This window comes from Mus musculus, chromosome 11, assembly GCF_000001635.26.
Source record: "Mus musculus strain C57BL/6J chromosome 11, GRCm38.p6 C57BL/6J".
Classification (NCBI taxonomy): Eukaryota; Metazoa; Chordata; class Mammalia; order Rodentia; family Muridae; genus Mus; species Mus musculus.
This window is the reverse complement of record NC_000077.6, coordinates 19692158-19707068: the sequence shown is the minus strand read 5'-3', so window position 1 is coordinate 19707068 and position 14911 is coordinate 19692158. Positions and strand designations below refer to the sequence as shown.

Sequence of the window (14911 nt, the reverse complement as noted above, 5' to 3'; positions counted from 1 at the left end):
ATCTAGTACTTGTGAGTTACTAATTGTGCCACGGAACACAGTACTTATCGCTCCGTTTTGGAGACTGACAGCACCTGCTTCCTATAGTTGCCATGGGAATGACATGGTATAATGCAAGCTGGTCTTCAGAAGAGGGCAGCCCGGATATCAGTCTCCCTTACTGTACTTGGCTGGGAGGAGCAGGGAGGCATCCAGGCTCTTTGGTTGGGACCTAGCATGCAGACCAAGATCTGCCTCGTGCGTGGTGCTTTGGTCCTGCTTCAGGCACTGATCACCTTTGAGGTCAACTGGGAGATGAGTGTGGGGGAGCTCCGAAGCTGTGGGAATGGATCTCGTGAAGATTGAACGTCAGTGGACTGACCTTCACACAGTCCTGTTCTAAGAGTGCCTTAGGCTCTCACTGAATCTGCCAGAGTGTCTTCCACCTCAGTGTATGGTAGACAGGCAGCAGTTCGTAGAGCAGGGTTAAAGGTGTGTGGAAAAGCCTCCCTCAGCACAAGTACCTGCAGCCCAGGTGAGCTAGAAATAGCAGCTCTTTACTATTGCCAGTGTTATTTTGTATCTGCCAGTGGCTGCAAACACTTTACCTCAGCTAACTTAAGCTCACCAAAGCTGGCAGAGCTGAGTTTTCAGAGTGAAAAAAGGGATAATCAAATTACGTGAGGCAATTGTTCCTGGCTCTAGGAATGGTCTCAAGTTACTTGGACTAGTGTTGTTTTGAAGTGCAGAACCTTGAACTTCAAGTCAGTTCGTGGTTAGTGTCTGTGTAACCTTTAAACTTTGATTCAAATATGACCTCCTCCAGGGAGCCTTAATTCTCTCAGGGTTCCTCAGCCGCACTTTCCAGCCCACCTGCTTCAGAACCCACTGTCTTGATCTCTTTAAGGACGCTTCCCTTCTTACTCTTGTGTCTGACATGTTCCTAGCACTACTGACCCCTCACACAAGTCTAGGTATCACCAGGTGAGGGGAAATTTAATCAGAAGTGGGAGCTGAGGATAACAGACAATAAATAGGTTTGTTTCATATTATTGCTTCAAGCAATTTGTTGCCAGTGTGGGCCCTCCTTATAATAACAATCTGACACAAAATAACCCCCTTTCTACAGCCAAAGCTGGGAAAACCACAAAACTCAAGCAGTTCCGTTTACTTTCTTGGCAGTAGGAAGAGGAGCTGGTCTGGGTATAAGAGAGCAAGGGGCACTGACCCATCTACCGTCCAAGAAAAGTGAGCGGCTGGTGGTGCTCAGGCCTGGGCCTCTGAGGCTGAGGCTGGTGTGCTGGGAGAGGCTCAGCATCAGCACCTACAGCTCTCAGCCATCTGTGCCTGTGATGGTGCAAGTGACCTTCTAAAGCTCTTGGGTAGCTTTGAGATAATTCCAGATTTGAGGAACGATATGGAAGGTAGAAGATGACCTCCTTTTGTTCCCTTCAAAGCTCCCCCCCCCCGCCCGTTGTTGTTGTTTTAGAAGACACAGCATCCCGAAACAGAGCAGACAGGCTGTAAAGTTGCAGATTTTGTTTGACATTTCTGCTCTGTGTGGAGCAGCATCCTTTCTCTACGTCGGCAGCATCAGCCCTTTCCTTAATTCAAGCCGAGGCACAGCCGTAAAGCAGGCTGACAGACATAATGCACATTAGGCAAGTATAGTTATTTGTTACCAGGAGGGCTTAGAGCACACAACTCATCCTAAACAGAGGAGTGTAAAATACTTGGCTTGCATAGAACAGTGGATAGAAACCGATCTGCTGAGAGCATTCGAGGCTGTGCAGGTGGCTTCTTGGCTGATTGGTTAGCTACTGCCCTAGTCCCTAGTGGAAACCTATTCCCTGAAGACAAAACCTAAAGGAAGTGATGCCTTGACATCTCTAGAGCCTGGACTACAAGCCCCTGCCGCCCTCAGGGGTGCAGGCCTATGGAAGGGAGGCGATTCCCTGGGCTTGGGGGTGAAGTGAGCACATGAAGTTAGAGCAGAACATCTCAGCTGTGCCACGCACCAGCAGAGGGATGTAAATCCTCCCAGAGTCACCTTTCAAGTGACTTCCCTTTTCAGTAAGTCACACTTTACCTGCCTGAAGAGTTAAGTCTAACAACTGTATGCGCTTAGAATCCTCGGGCCCCTCTCACCGTCCCCTTTGCGCTCGTCCACTACGTTCAGGTTACTCTTGTGTTTTATGCAACTGTAAACATAGAGCCAGGATTCTTACCTCCCATCTTTCATTACCCAAAAGGCATCACAGAATATGCACTGCCTTGCCCTTTCCAGTTCATACTATCAGACACAAAAATTCATCTTATTTTTTATAGCTCCATATCATGGCACTGCATAACATAGTTTGTCCAGCCAGCACCCTATTACATTGTTTCTAGTCTTTTTTTTTTTTTTTTAACATTTTTTTTTCATTTTTTTTTAATTAGGTATTTAGCTCATTTACATTTCCAATGCTATACCAAAAGTCCCCCTTACCCACCCACAAAAGATTTTATTTATTTATCTATTATATGTAAGTACACTGTCGCTGTCTTCAGACACTCCAGAAGACCGAGTCAGATTTCGTTACAGATGATTGTGAATCACCATGTGGTTGCTGGGATTTGAACTCCGGACCTTCGGAAGAGCAGTCGGGTGCTCTTACCCACTGAGCCATCTCACCAGCCTCGTTTCTAGTCTTTTGTTATGAAAAGACTGCAATGGCTTGGGGGTGTAGCTCAGGGATAAAGCGCTTGCCTAGAATGCACAAAGCCTTTGCACTATAAAAAACTCTACAATGCAAAGCCATGTATTTATGTTTGGTGTGTGCTAGCATGCCTGTAGGAATGTCTTTCTTGAGGTGAAGGAGAATGGCATGTGTGATTTTCATACAGCCTGAACCACGTGGTGTGTAAAGATCGCTTAAGAAATTTACCTGAATGGAATGGTGGTTGGGGTGATGTTATCAGCATGTTAAGAAAGATGCTCTGACTCTTAGCATTGAACTTACTTCTCAGGGACTGTTGTAGTTACTGAGAGCCAGGACTCAAGTCAGCTGACTCCCTCTGAAGTTCAGCTTCATCTCATCTCAAGCACCCTACATTTAGGTCATGTGAGCCTCAGTCCCCATGCCCTGTGAGGTGGGCACTTTGTCAGGCGGTTGTAAGGATAAACTGAGGTGATGGACAGGAAGTGCTCTTTGCCAGGGAGTACTCATAGACAGGGCCTGCTCACTGCTTGTTAGAGAGAAAGCTTCAAGCTGGGTTGTGCTTTGGTGTAGGCCCTTTGAATCAGAGCCGTCTCACAGTAGGTGAGCAGCCTCTGGCTGACTGCTAGCTCAGATGCTCTGGTTCATGTTTGTGTTTCGTCTCCACCACCAGGATCTCCAGCTAATTCTAGGTGGGCTGTGTCTGTACCTCTAAACCAGTGGTTTGATTTTGTCTTGCGGCCATTGTGGGGCATGCATTGGATTGGGCTTCTTTCTTTAAACATTTATGCTAACAGGCTAAGAGTCAAATTTGCTATACTTTTCTGACCAGTGTTTAGACCTTGGCAAATGAAAGACAAACCATTTTCTTGCAATGTTGTCTGTACTGTTGTAGAAGCTGGGTACTTAAAACAATCCCAATAGCCAGATCACACCTTATACCAATGATGTCAGGATGTAGGGACAGAACACAGGTATCAGGATGCAGGAGATCCTCAGAGGGGTAGATGCACAGGGCTCTGAGATGGGCTGCTCCACCCATCCCACTCTTAGCTGAGTTATGGTCTTCTTGTCTGTATTTTTCCATGTCGTTACAAATTATCTCCCATCACCATTCATATAGGAAACAATATGTGGCTTCTTAGGAGCCAGCAACATCCAGATGCTTGAGAATAAAGACAATGAGGGAAGGGGAAGGAGGGGAAGGGGAAGGAAGGGAAGGGAAGGGGAAGGGGAAGGAAGGGAAAGGAAGGGGAAGGGGAAGGGAAGGGAAGTGACAGGAAGGGAAGGGAAGGGGAGAGGGAAGGGAAGGGGAAGGAAGGGAAGGGGAAGGGGAAGGGGAGAGGGAAGGGAAGGGAAGGAGAAGGGAAGGGGAAGGGAAGGGGAAGGGAAGGGGAGAGGGAAGGGAAGGAGAAGGGAAGGGGAAGGGAAGGGAAGGGAAGGGAAGAGGGAAGGGAAGGGAAGGGAAGGGAAGAGGGAAGGGAAGGAGAAGGGAAGGGGAAGGGAAGGGAAGGGAAGGGAAGAGGGAAGGGAAGGGAAGGGAAGGGAAGGGAAGGGAAGGGAAGGGAAGGGAAGGGAAGGGAAGGGACCAGGGCGCTCTCTAGGGAAAAAAATAACTTAATCATGTATCATTCAACTGTATTCAACAAATATTTATGAAATGTTTTGGATTCAGCTCCTGGTTTTTGGAGATGAGAATTACCTCAGTTTTGGTAAAAATAATTACTAATAGTGGTTCTTTCTAGCAAATATACCTTTTAGATAGATGATATCTGATAACTTTGCTTCGTTTCTTTTCCACTCCAGGGAGAGCTTGGCATTACTCAGAGAAGCATCATCACATGTCAGGGTGGTACAGAACTCAGAGACTCCTTATCACCAGGCAGTGATTTGGCCCCGGGAAAGCCATTTGTATGCGGAGGCACACTACTGGATGCTGTGATGCTGGTTCATGGGTCTCACACTTGACAAGCCCTTTTGTCCAATGAAAGGGTAGCAGATGAGGGTATCATATGAAACAGCCTTCAGGCTGAGACTCTTACTTTCCAATAAGCACAGCAAACTCAATGGAGGAGTAGGAGCCAGGGTGGGGCTGCCCGAGGGGACCTGTTAAGCACAGACCCCCCATCCTTAGAAATATAGACTCTTTGTGCTCAGAGCCTGCTTTCCTGCTGGCAGAAGTCTAGAGGATCCCTGGCTGTTTACAGAACCCTAGGGAAGACCACACGGAGGCTCGATGAGGAAGGAGAAGCAGAGCTGAGGGCAGTGATGACAGCGGTTGCTCAGGATTCGCCCACACTCTCCCTTATAGTAAAAAGCCCTCCTATGACAGAAGCCAAGCTGGAGGAACACCTGCCAGCATGCATGGACTGTCTCCAGCTTCAGGTCTCACTTCTCCATCAGAAGTGCAGATTCTATGCTGAAGGGCTACATTTGCCCAAGGGATGAGAACAGTTGTAGATAAATTCAGAGTGGAAGACAATTTGGATTTCTTCTGCAAAAAGGTGTACTTTCAAGGCTTGGCAGCAGCAGCAGTGGCAGCAGTGACAGCAGCAGTGGCAGCAGCAGCAACAGCAGCAGTGGCAGTGGCAGTGGCAGCAGTGGCAGTAGCATCAGGGGCAGCAGCAGCAGTGACAGCAGCAGCGACAGCAGCAGCAGCGACAGCAGCTCCACTCGTGAGACCAAGGACCTTCTCAGCATGTGTCTGGCAAGGTGGGAAAACCTGAACACTCCCTAGCCTGGTGCAAATCTATGGGAGAAAATGAGTATTATTTCCCCTCTGGTCCTCCTTGGGAAGTATGCTTTCTCCCGGATCTCCATTTTGTTCTCATTTTCAAGTTCTTTGGTGGCCAGCTGAAGCCTTTACACTGTTCAAAAGTGAAATCAGAACTGAAAGGAGAGTGGGCAAAGATGACATCAAAAAGAGGTGGGAATTGGTGGCCGGCCAGGCTTCCCCAGCAGGAGCTGGAAACCCTGGAATCAACAGCAGACTGTGGAGCGTCTGCTCAGCCTCAGGCCTGTGGGGCAAGGGTGTCCCAGGGAGAGCTCCAACCACACCCCTTCCTCTCCTCTAGGCTTCCCTGCCTTACAGAGACCCTACAGTGTAATACCTGCCCTGTAGTTAGGAAGAATGTACATCATTGGTAGAACAGGTTTTCAAATCAAAAGGCTTTTGATGTGCATAAGCATCTAAGATGAGACAGCGCTGTGGCCTGCCTTCTTGAGAGAGGTCAGTATTGGCTGAACTTGTTGACCACAGGTATAGGTCGGGGCTTTCACTGGATCCCTAACAGATCCGGTTACCTCCAGAAGAGGGCCAGAGTGGCTACTCAGGTTTCTCTCAACAAGGACAGAAGCGGCTCCCTGTTAACACCCTGAGGAGGCTTGGAACTGGCAGCCTTTCCTGAGAGAGTGGTCTGGCCTGTATAGCTGGGCTCTGCCAAAACCAGTGCTCCCTTTAATGCTAACGTAAGGAAGTAATCAGGACAGGAAACCCAAAGAACTTGGAATGTGGTCTCTTTAGGCCGAGGGTACTGCTGGTGTGTCTTACTGGGTAAGATGGCAGACAAGAACCCAGGTGTGGGCCAAGGGTGCTGCAGACCTGGCCTGATCAGTCATCAGAGTGTCACTTGAAACATCAGTGGCTCTGAATCAGACTCAGCTCCTTTCTACCTCAAGATATTTGCTGTAATCAAGTGTGTTCTTCATTTGGTGTTATTCCTCATGGTTTATATAGAAAGGACGTGGAGTTATAAGAAGTGGGGTGAAATGAAAACACACAGACACAAACCCCCTTGGTGTCTCCCAGCCAAGCCTCACTTTCCAGAAAGAGTCGATAAAAGGACAGCCTGAGTTTTCTTTATGAAGCTTGTCTGCAGATGACACTTGAACTAAATATTCCCTTTCATCTGGGTGACAGAAATATGATTCCATAATTCTTTGTGAAAATGTAGATGATATGCTGCTGTAGTTACACTGAGTTAGGTTTAAGTGGCAAATGCCTACTGAAAGAGACTTAATTAAAGACACAGTAGCAGTAGGAGGTCATTATAGTAATTACAGTGCCAGCTTTATTGTGGGGACCCCCATACTGAAATGTAGCCGCACATGATCACTACATAGGGCTTTGGTTTGATGAGCCAGTCATTCTGTTCAGCATCCTTGGGCATCCATTTACTGTGGGGCTGCTGCTCTTTGCAGATACCCTCATTCCACTTTATTTTAGTGTAGATTTTGTGCCCCAGTTAAAATATGTGATCAAATAAATCAGTGGTCCCCCAGAGGAACATCTGTTTCATCTCCATGTGGATATAGCAACAGTGGGAGAGGGAGGATTAAGAAGGGGGCTTGGGACGTTTTCCATGGCTATGTGTCCATACGTTTTCTAGTGGGGAATTCTGAGACCATGGGATCAGGACTTGCTCTTTGCCTGGGATGGAACAGTGGGTGGCACAGTGTGAAAGCATACAGGGCTTTATAACCTGGCTACAGAGTGGTCATAAGAGAGAGAGAACTGTTGTGCCCTAACGGTCTGAGCTTCCATGTGTGTCACATGACTTCCAGGAGACTTTTCCCAGGCCAGATCTCAGGCCCATGGCCTTTATGTGTTTGAGGATAAAACTCCCAGACTTTAAGAAAAGGGACAGGGTCTCCTGTCTTGTATGTTGGAGTGTTGGTATCAAAGGAGTAGGGTCACTAGCAGCTGGAAAATGTGATTAAGAATAGTATCTCCATCACTTTAGAGTTATTAAAAGTTAAATGACATAGTGGAGAAATGGGCCAAGCACAGAAAGATGCATCAAGATGGCAGTTTCCACCTCTCAGAGCCCCAGGCACAGGAGTTGGTGGATGCACAGTCTACCTGTCAGTTACAGGGGTAGACTTTTCTTCTTATCAAAGGTCACTCTTCTGACACTATCCCTAGAACTCCCTTCCTAAATGCTTGGTAATTTCTCTAAGAGAAGAAAAGCATGGGTCAAATAAGGTGATATTAGAATGAGCTAAAAATATCCAGGGGGTGTACTTCTGAATATGCATATAATAAAAATGAAAATACATATAACTTTGCTATTTATTAAAAGAAAAGACCCTGTCCCTTTTCTTAAAGTCTGGGAGTTTTATCCTCAAACATATAAAGGCCATAGGCTTGAGATCTGGCCTGGGAAAAGTGTCTTGGCAGTCATGTGACACACTTGGAAGTTCAGACCTGTAGGACACAACAGTTCTCTCCTATAATCACTCTGGAGCCAGGTCCTTCTATGCTTTCACACAGTGCCACTGACTGTTCTATTCCAGCAAAGAGCATGGAAATGGATTATTTGCCTATTTTTTTTTTTTACATAAAAATTAAAACTTGGCTCAGTATTTGGCACTTCAGGATGTAGAACATTTTTAAATGTTTTTCAAAGCGGATCAGTGCTTTGGTTTCATAATTGCTGGTACCGAGAATGCCATCTTGTATACACAGTGACACAAAGTGGCAGATGAACATTTAAGGGGACTTCAGGAGCTGTTAGAAAGTCTGTTCAAATCTCAAGTCAAAATTCACTTAGAAAAATGAAACTCAGCAACTCAAAACAGCATTTAAAAGAAATTAACTATTGTAAGAACAATAATCTAAAGATGTATTAATTTAACACCTATTGAGGAACAATGGTAGGAAAATATTAAAGTCTTTGTTCTCTGCAGTTAAACTATTATGTGTTCTTAAAAGCAGAAAATGTCACCTGTCTCAGAGCTGAGCCAAGCTAGTTCAAGCAGTGTGAGACATGGCTGTCTCATGCTCTGTTGTGATGGCACACACAGCACAATGTAGTCAGAGCGTGTGGTCAGAACCAAGGCTGTGGTGAAGCTGTGTGATATAACACAGGCTCAGATTTTGAATGAAGTTTTGGTTATGGAGTGTTCAAAATCACTTCCAATCTCTCATGACCTCCACATAACAATCAGTTGTGCGATTCCTTAGGAGTTTATGGCCCAGTTTATGAGGTTGTGTCTCACATGAACAACAGCTTGCCCAGGAATGGGCTCCTTGAGCTTGTCCCAGGAACTCTACAGAGGCTTAGAGGAGAGCACAAGGGACTCTTGCCTCGATGAAGTCCTGGATCCCAACCTTGAACTTTTTGGTTGGTTCTTGGCTTCAGCTGTTAGTAAAGATACTCACTTTTGGCTATTTCATAGACATATTGGGATTTCTCAGTCTTCTAATTGGAATGGGTTTCAACGTTGCCTGGTTGACTCATTTGGGTATCCCTTCTGTCATTTGTCTCCACCAAGTCTTAGACCTGGACTTCACCATATTCCACTAGTATGTGACGTGTTGGACCTTATTAAAATGTCAATAGTCCTCAGGGAATGACTTATATGCCTTGTACCATTGAAGGAGTAAAGTATGTTCTGGAAAGGAATGATTCTAGGGAGAGAGTGAAACTGGGGTTGTAGGTTAGAAAGAGGATATTAAGTACCTGGGGTCCCCAACACCTTGTTCTTCAATGATTTGGACAACTTCAGAAAGCCCATTAAACAATAGGATCAAGTTGACATTTGTAGATATAGTCTGTTGTTCTGTGGAATATTCTGGTTCATAAAACAAACCTAAGAGAACTGAAAAGGTTTGGCGTTACACTGATTATGTTCTTGTACAAAAAAAAAATGTACAAATACATGAAAATGTACAGCAACATGGCTGTAAATTATATAGGGGACAAAGAGGCACATGGAGCGTGAGAACCAATACAACTGGGTAAAAACAAGAGCAACAAACGAATACCACATCAACGTTTTAGATACAACGCTGCCAAAGAAACCCACCTCTAAATGCTTATATTAGAAAATAACTCAAATCCATCATGTAAATGCTCTCCCCAAGAGCTTAGAAAAGTCAAAACAAAAATAAAATGAAAACAAATAAATAAAATGGAGTGCAAAAGTCAATGAAATAAAAAACTAGGAAATAGATCTTGGATCCTGGACTCCACCAAGACTACTCTGCACAGAGGATAGGTGTCTGCCCGGCCCGGGAGGGATTTGCCTGAGCATCTGCAGAAGAAATCTTGGATCCCGAACTCCACTGAGACTACTCTGCACAGGTGAGAGTGTGGACTACATAAGCTAACAGCTTCTAGGACAGGCGGGAGCCACAGAGCTTCTGAGGCAGCCCCCTTTTCGAGCTCCAGACATCCGGGCACCTTCCCTGCCAGAGGATAGGTGTCTGCCCAGCCCGGGAGGACTTTGCCTCAGCATCTGCAGGAGACATCTTGGTTCTGGGGCTCCACCGAGACTAGTCTGCACAGGTGAGAGTGTGGACTACAGAAGCTAACAGCTTCTGGGACAGGTCCTGTTTCGGGTCTTCATCTTCTGCCAGGAGGCAAGTCTGAATGCCAGATATCTGTGCACATTCCCTGAAAGAGGAGAGCCTGCCTGCAGAGAGTGTTCTGACCACTGAAACTCAGGAGAGAGCTAGTCTCCCTGGTCTGCTGGTAGAGAATAACAGAATCACGAGAGGAACAAGCTCTAACCAGAGACAACTATAACAACTGACTCCAGAGTTTACCAGATGGCGAAAGGCAGACGTAAGAATCTTATTAACAAAAACCAAGACCACTCACCATTATCAGAACCCAGCACTCCCACCTCAGCCAGTCCAGGGCACCAGTCCAGGGCACCCCAACACACCCGAAAACCTAGACCCAGATTTAAAGGCATATCTCATGATGATGGTAGAAGACATCAAGAAGGCCTTTAATAACTCACTTAAAGAAATACAGGAGAACACTGCTAAAGAGTTGCAAGTCCTTATAGAAAAACAGGAAAACACATCCAAACAGATGATGGAAATGAACAAAACCATACTAGACCTAAAAAGGGAAGTAGACACAATAAAGAAAACCCAAAGTGAGGCAACGCTGGAGATAGAAACCCAAGGAAAGAAATCTGGAACCATAGATGCGAGCATCAGCAACAGAATACAAGAGATTGGAAGAGAGAATCTCAGGTGCAGAACATTCCATAGAGAACATCGGCACAACAATCAAAGAAAATACAAAATGCAGAAAGATCCTAACTCAAAGCATCCAGGAAATCCAGGACACAATGAGAAGACCAAGCCTACGGATAATAGGAGTAGATGAGAATGAAGATTTTCAAATTAAAGGGCCAGCAAATATCTTCAACAAAATTATAGAAGAAAACTTCCCAAACCTAAAGAAAGAGATGCCCATGAACATACAAGAAGCCTACAGAACTCCAAATAGACTGGACCAGAAAAGAAATTCCTCCTGACACATAATAATCAGAACAACAAATGCACTAAATAAAGATAGAATATTAAAAGCAGTAAGGGAAAAAGGTCAAGTAACATATAAAGGCAAGCCTATCAGAATTACACCAGATTTTTCACCAGAGACTATGAAAGCCAGAAGATCCTGGACAGATGTTATACAGACACTAAGAGAACACAAATGCCAGCCCAGGCTACTATATCCAGCCAAACTTTATATTACTGTAGATGGAGAAACCAAAGTATTCCACGACTGAACCAAATTCACACATTATCTTTCCACGAATCCAGCCCTTCAAAGAATAATAACAGAAAAAAACCAATACAAGGACGGAAACCACATCCTAGAAAAAACAAGAAAGTAATCCTTCAACTAACCTAAAAGAAGACAGCCACAAGAACAGAATACCAACGTTAACAACAAAAATAATAGGAAGCAACAATTACTTTTCCTTAATATCTCTTAATATCAATGGACTCAATTCCCCAATAAAAAGACATAGACTAACGGACTGGCTACACAAACAGGACCCAACATTTTGCTGCTTACAGGAAACCCATCTCAGGGAAAAAGACAGATACTACCTCAGAATGAAAGGCTGGAAAACAATTTTCCAAGCAAATGGTCTGAAGAAACAAGCTGGAGTAGCCATTCTAATATCTAATAAAATCGACTTCCAACCCAAAGTCATCAAAAAAGACAAGGAGGGGCACTTCATACTCATCAAAGGTAAAATCTTCCAAGAGGAACTCTCAATTCTGAATATCTATGCTCCAAATACAAGGGCAGCCACATTCATTAAAGAAACTTTAGTAAAGCTCAAAGCACACATTGCACCTCACACAATAATAGTGGGAGACTTCAACACACCACTTTCTCCAATGGACAGATCATGGAAACAGAAACTAAACAGGGACACAGTGAAACTAACAGAAGTTATGAAACAAATGGATTTAACAGATATCTACAGAACATTTTATCCTAAAACAAAAGGATATACCTTCTTCTCAGAACCTCATGGTACCTTCTCCAAAATTGACCACATAATTGGTCACAAAACAAGCCTCAACAGATACAAAAATATTGAAATTGTCCGAGGCATCCTATCAGATCACCATGGATTAAGGCTGATCTTCAATAACAAAATAAATAATAGAAAGCCAACATTCACGTCGAAACTGAACAACACTCTTCTCAATGATCAAGGAAGGAAATTAAGGACTTTTTAGAGTTTAATGAAAATGAAGCCACAACATACCCAAACTTATGGGACACAAAGAAAGCATTTCTAAGAGGAAAACTCATAGCTCTGAGTGCCTCCAAAAAGAAACTAGAGAGAGCACACACTACCAGCTTGACAACACACCTAAAAGCTCTAGAACAAAAGGAAGCAAATTCACCCAAGAGGAGTAGAAAGCAGGAAATAATCAAACTCAGGGGCGAAATCAACCAAGTGGAAACATGAAGAACTATTCAAAGAATCAATCAAATGAGGAGCTGGTTCTTTGAGAAAATCAACAAGATAGATAAACCCTTAGCCAGACTGACTAGAGGACACAGGGAAAGCATCCTTATTAACAAAATCAGAAATGAAAAGGGAGACATAACAACAGATCCTGAAGAAATCCAAAACACCATCAGATCCTTCTACAAAAGGCTATACTCAACAAAACTGGAGAACCTGGATAAAAAGGACAAGTTCCTAGACAGATACCAGGTATCAAAGTTAAATCAAGATCAGGTTAATGATCTAAACAGTCCTATATTCCCTAAAGAAATAGAAGCAGTCATTAATAGTCTCCCAACCAAAAAAAGCCCAGGACCAGATGGGTTTAGTGCAGAGTTCATCAGACCTTCAAAGAAGATCTAACCCCAGTTCTTCACAAACTATTCCACAAAATAGAAACAGAAGGTACTCTACACAACTCATTCTATGAAGCCACAATTACTCTGATACCTAAACCACAAAAAGACCCAACAAAGATAGAGAACTTCAGACCAATTTCCCTTATGAATATCGATGCAAAAATCCTCAATAAAGTTCTTGCTCACCGAATCCAAGAACACATCAAAACAATCATCCATCCTGACAAGTAGGTTTCATCCCAGGGATTCAGGGATGGTTCAATATACGGAAATCCATCAACATAATCCAGTATATAAACAAACTCAAAGACAAAAACCACAAGATCATCTTGTTAGATGTGGAGGGAGCATTTGACAAAATCCAACACCCATTCATGATAAAAGTCTTGGAAAGATCAGGAATTCAAGGCCCATACCTAACCATGATAAAAGCAATCTACAGCAAACCAGTAGCCAACATCAAAGTAAATGGTGAGGAGCTGGAAGCAATCCCAGTAAAATCAGGGAGTAGACAAGGCTGCCCACTTTCTCCCTACCTATTCAACATTGTACTTGAAGTCCTAGCCAGAGAAATTCGACAACAAAAGGAGATCAAGGGGATACAAATTGGAAAAGAAGAAGTCAAAATATCACTTTTTGCAGATGATATGATAGTATATATAAGTGACCATAAAAATTCCATCAGAGAACTCCTAAGCCTGATAAACAGCTTCGGTGAAGTAGCTGGATATAAAATTAACTCAAACAAGTCAATGGCCTTTCTCTACACAAAGGATAAACAGGCTGAGAAAGAAATTAGGGAAACAACACCCTTCACAATAGTCACAAATAATATAAAATACCTTGGCGTGACTCTAACTAAGGAAGTGAAAGATCTATATGATAAGAACTTCAAATCTCTGAAGAAAGAAATTAAAGAAGATCTCTGAAGATGGAAATATCTCTCCAGGCTCTATTTCCTGGAAGGTGGGCCTAGCCTACCCCACTTCCCCTCAGCAGAGCCTAGAGTAAAGGGGCCAGGCCTCCTCCCCAATGGGAGAGAGATGTGTTTGAAGAAGGAGCCTCACTCGGGCTGGCCTGGCTTCACATTAAACAAACAAAACAAAACAAAAAAACAAAACAAAACAAAACAAAAAAAAAAGATCTCCCATGCTTATGGACTGTCAGGATCAACATTGTAAAAATGGCTATCTTGCCAAAAGCAATCTACAGATTCAATGCAATCCCCATCAAAATTCCAACTCAATTGTTCAACGAATTAGAAAGGCCAATCTGCAAATTCATCTGGAATAACAAAAAACCTAGGATATTCTCAAGGATAAAAGAACCTCTGGTGGAATCACCATACCTGACCTAAAGCTGTACTACAGAGCAATTGTGATAAAAAACTGCATGTTACTGGTATAGCGACAGACAAGTAGACCAATAGAATAGAATTGAAGACCCAGAAATGAACCCACACAGCTATGGTCACTTCATCTTTGACAAGGGAGCTAAAAGCATCCATTGGGAAAAGGACAGCACTTTCAACAAATGGTGCTGGCACAACTGGCAGTTATCATGTAGAAGAATTCGAATTGATCCATTCCTATCTCCTTGTACTAAGGTTAAATCTAAGTGGATTAAGGATCTCCACATAAAGCCAGAGACTCTGAAACTTATAGAAGAGAAAGTAGGGAAAAGCCTCAAAGATATGGGTACAGGGGAAAAATTCCTAAAATCGAACAGCAATGGCTTGTGCTGTAAGATCGAGAATCGACAAATGTGACCTCATAAAATTGCAAAGCTTCTGCAAGGCAAAAGACACCGTCAATAAGACAAAAAGGCCACCAACAGTTTGGGAAAGGATTTTTACCTATCCTAAATCAGATAGGGGACTAATATCCAATATATATAAAGAACTCAAGAAGGTCGACTCCAGAAAATCAAATAACCCCATTAAAAATAGGGCTCAGAGCTAAACAAAGAATTCACACCTGAGGAATACCGAATGGCTGAGAAGCACCTGAAAAAATGTTCAACATCCTTAATCATTAGGGAAATGCAAATCAAAACAACCCTGAGATTCCATCTCACACCAGTCAGAAT

The 14911-nt window shown here is 43.7% G+C and overlaps 1 non-coding gene across 1 annotated transcript; it reads left to right on the top strand.

The window, feature by feature from the left end:
• The first annotated feature begins 13770 nt into the window (after positions 1-13770).
• On the top strand, positions 13771-13914 carry Gm23386. Its single transcript, XR_003949949.1, has one exon.
• Positions 13915-14911: the final 997 nt, after the last annotated feature.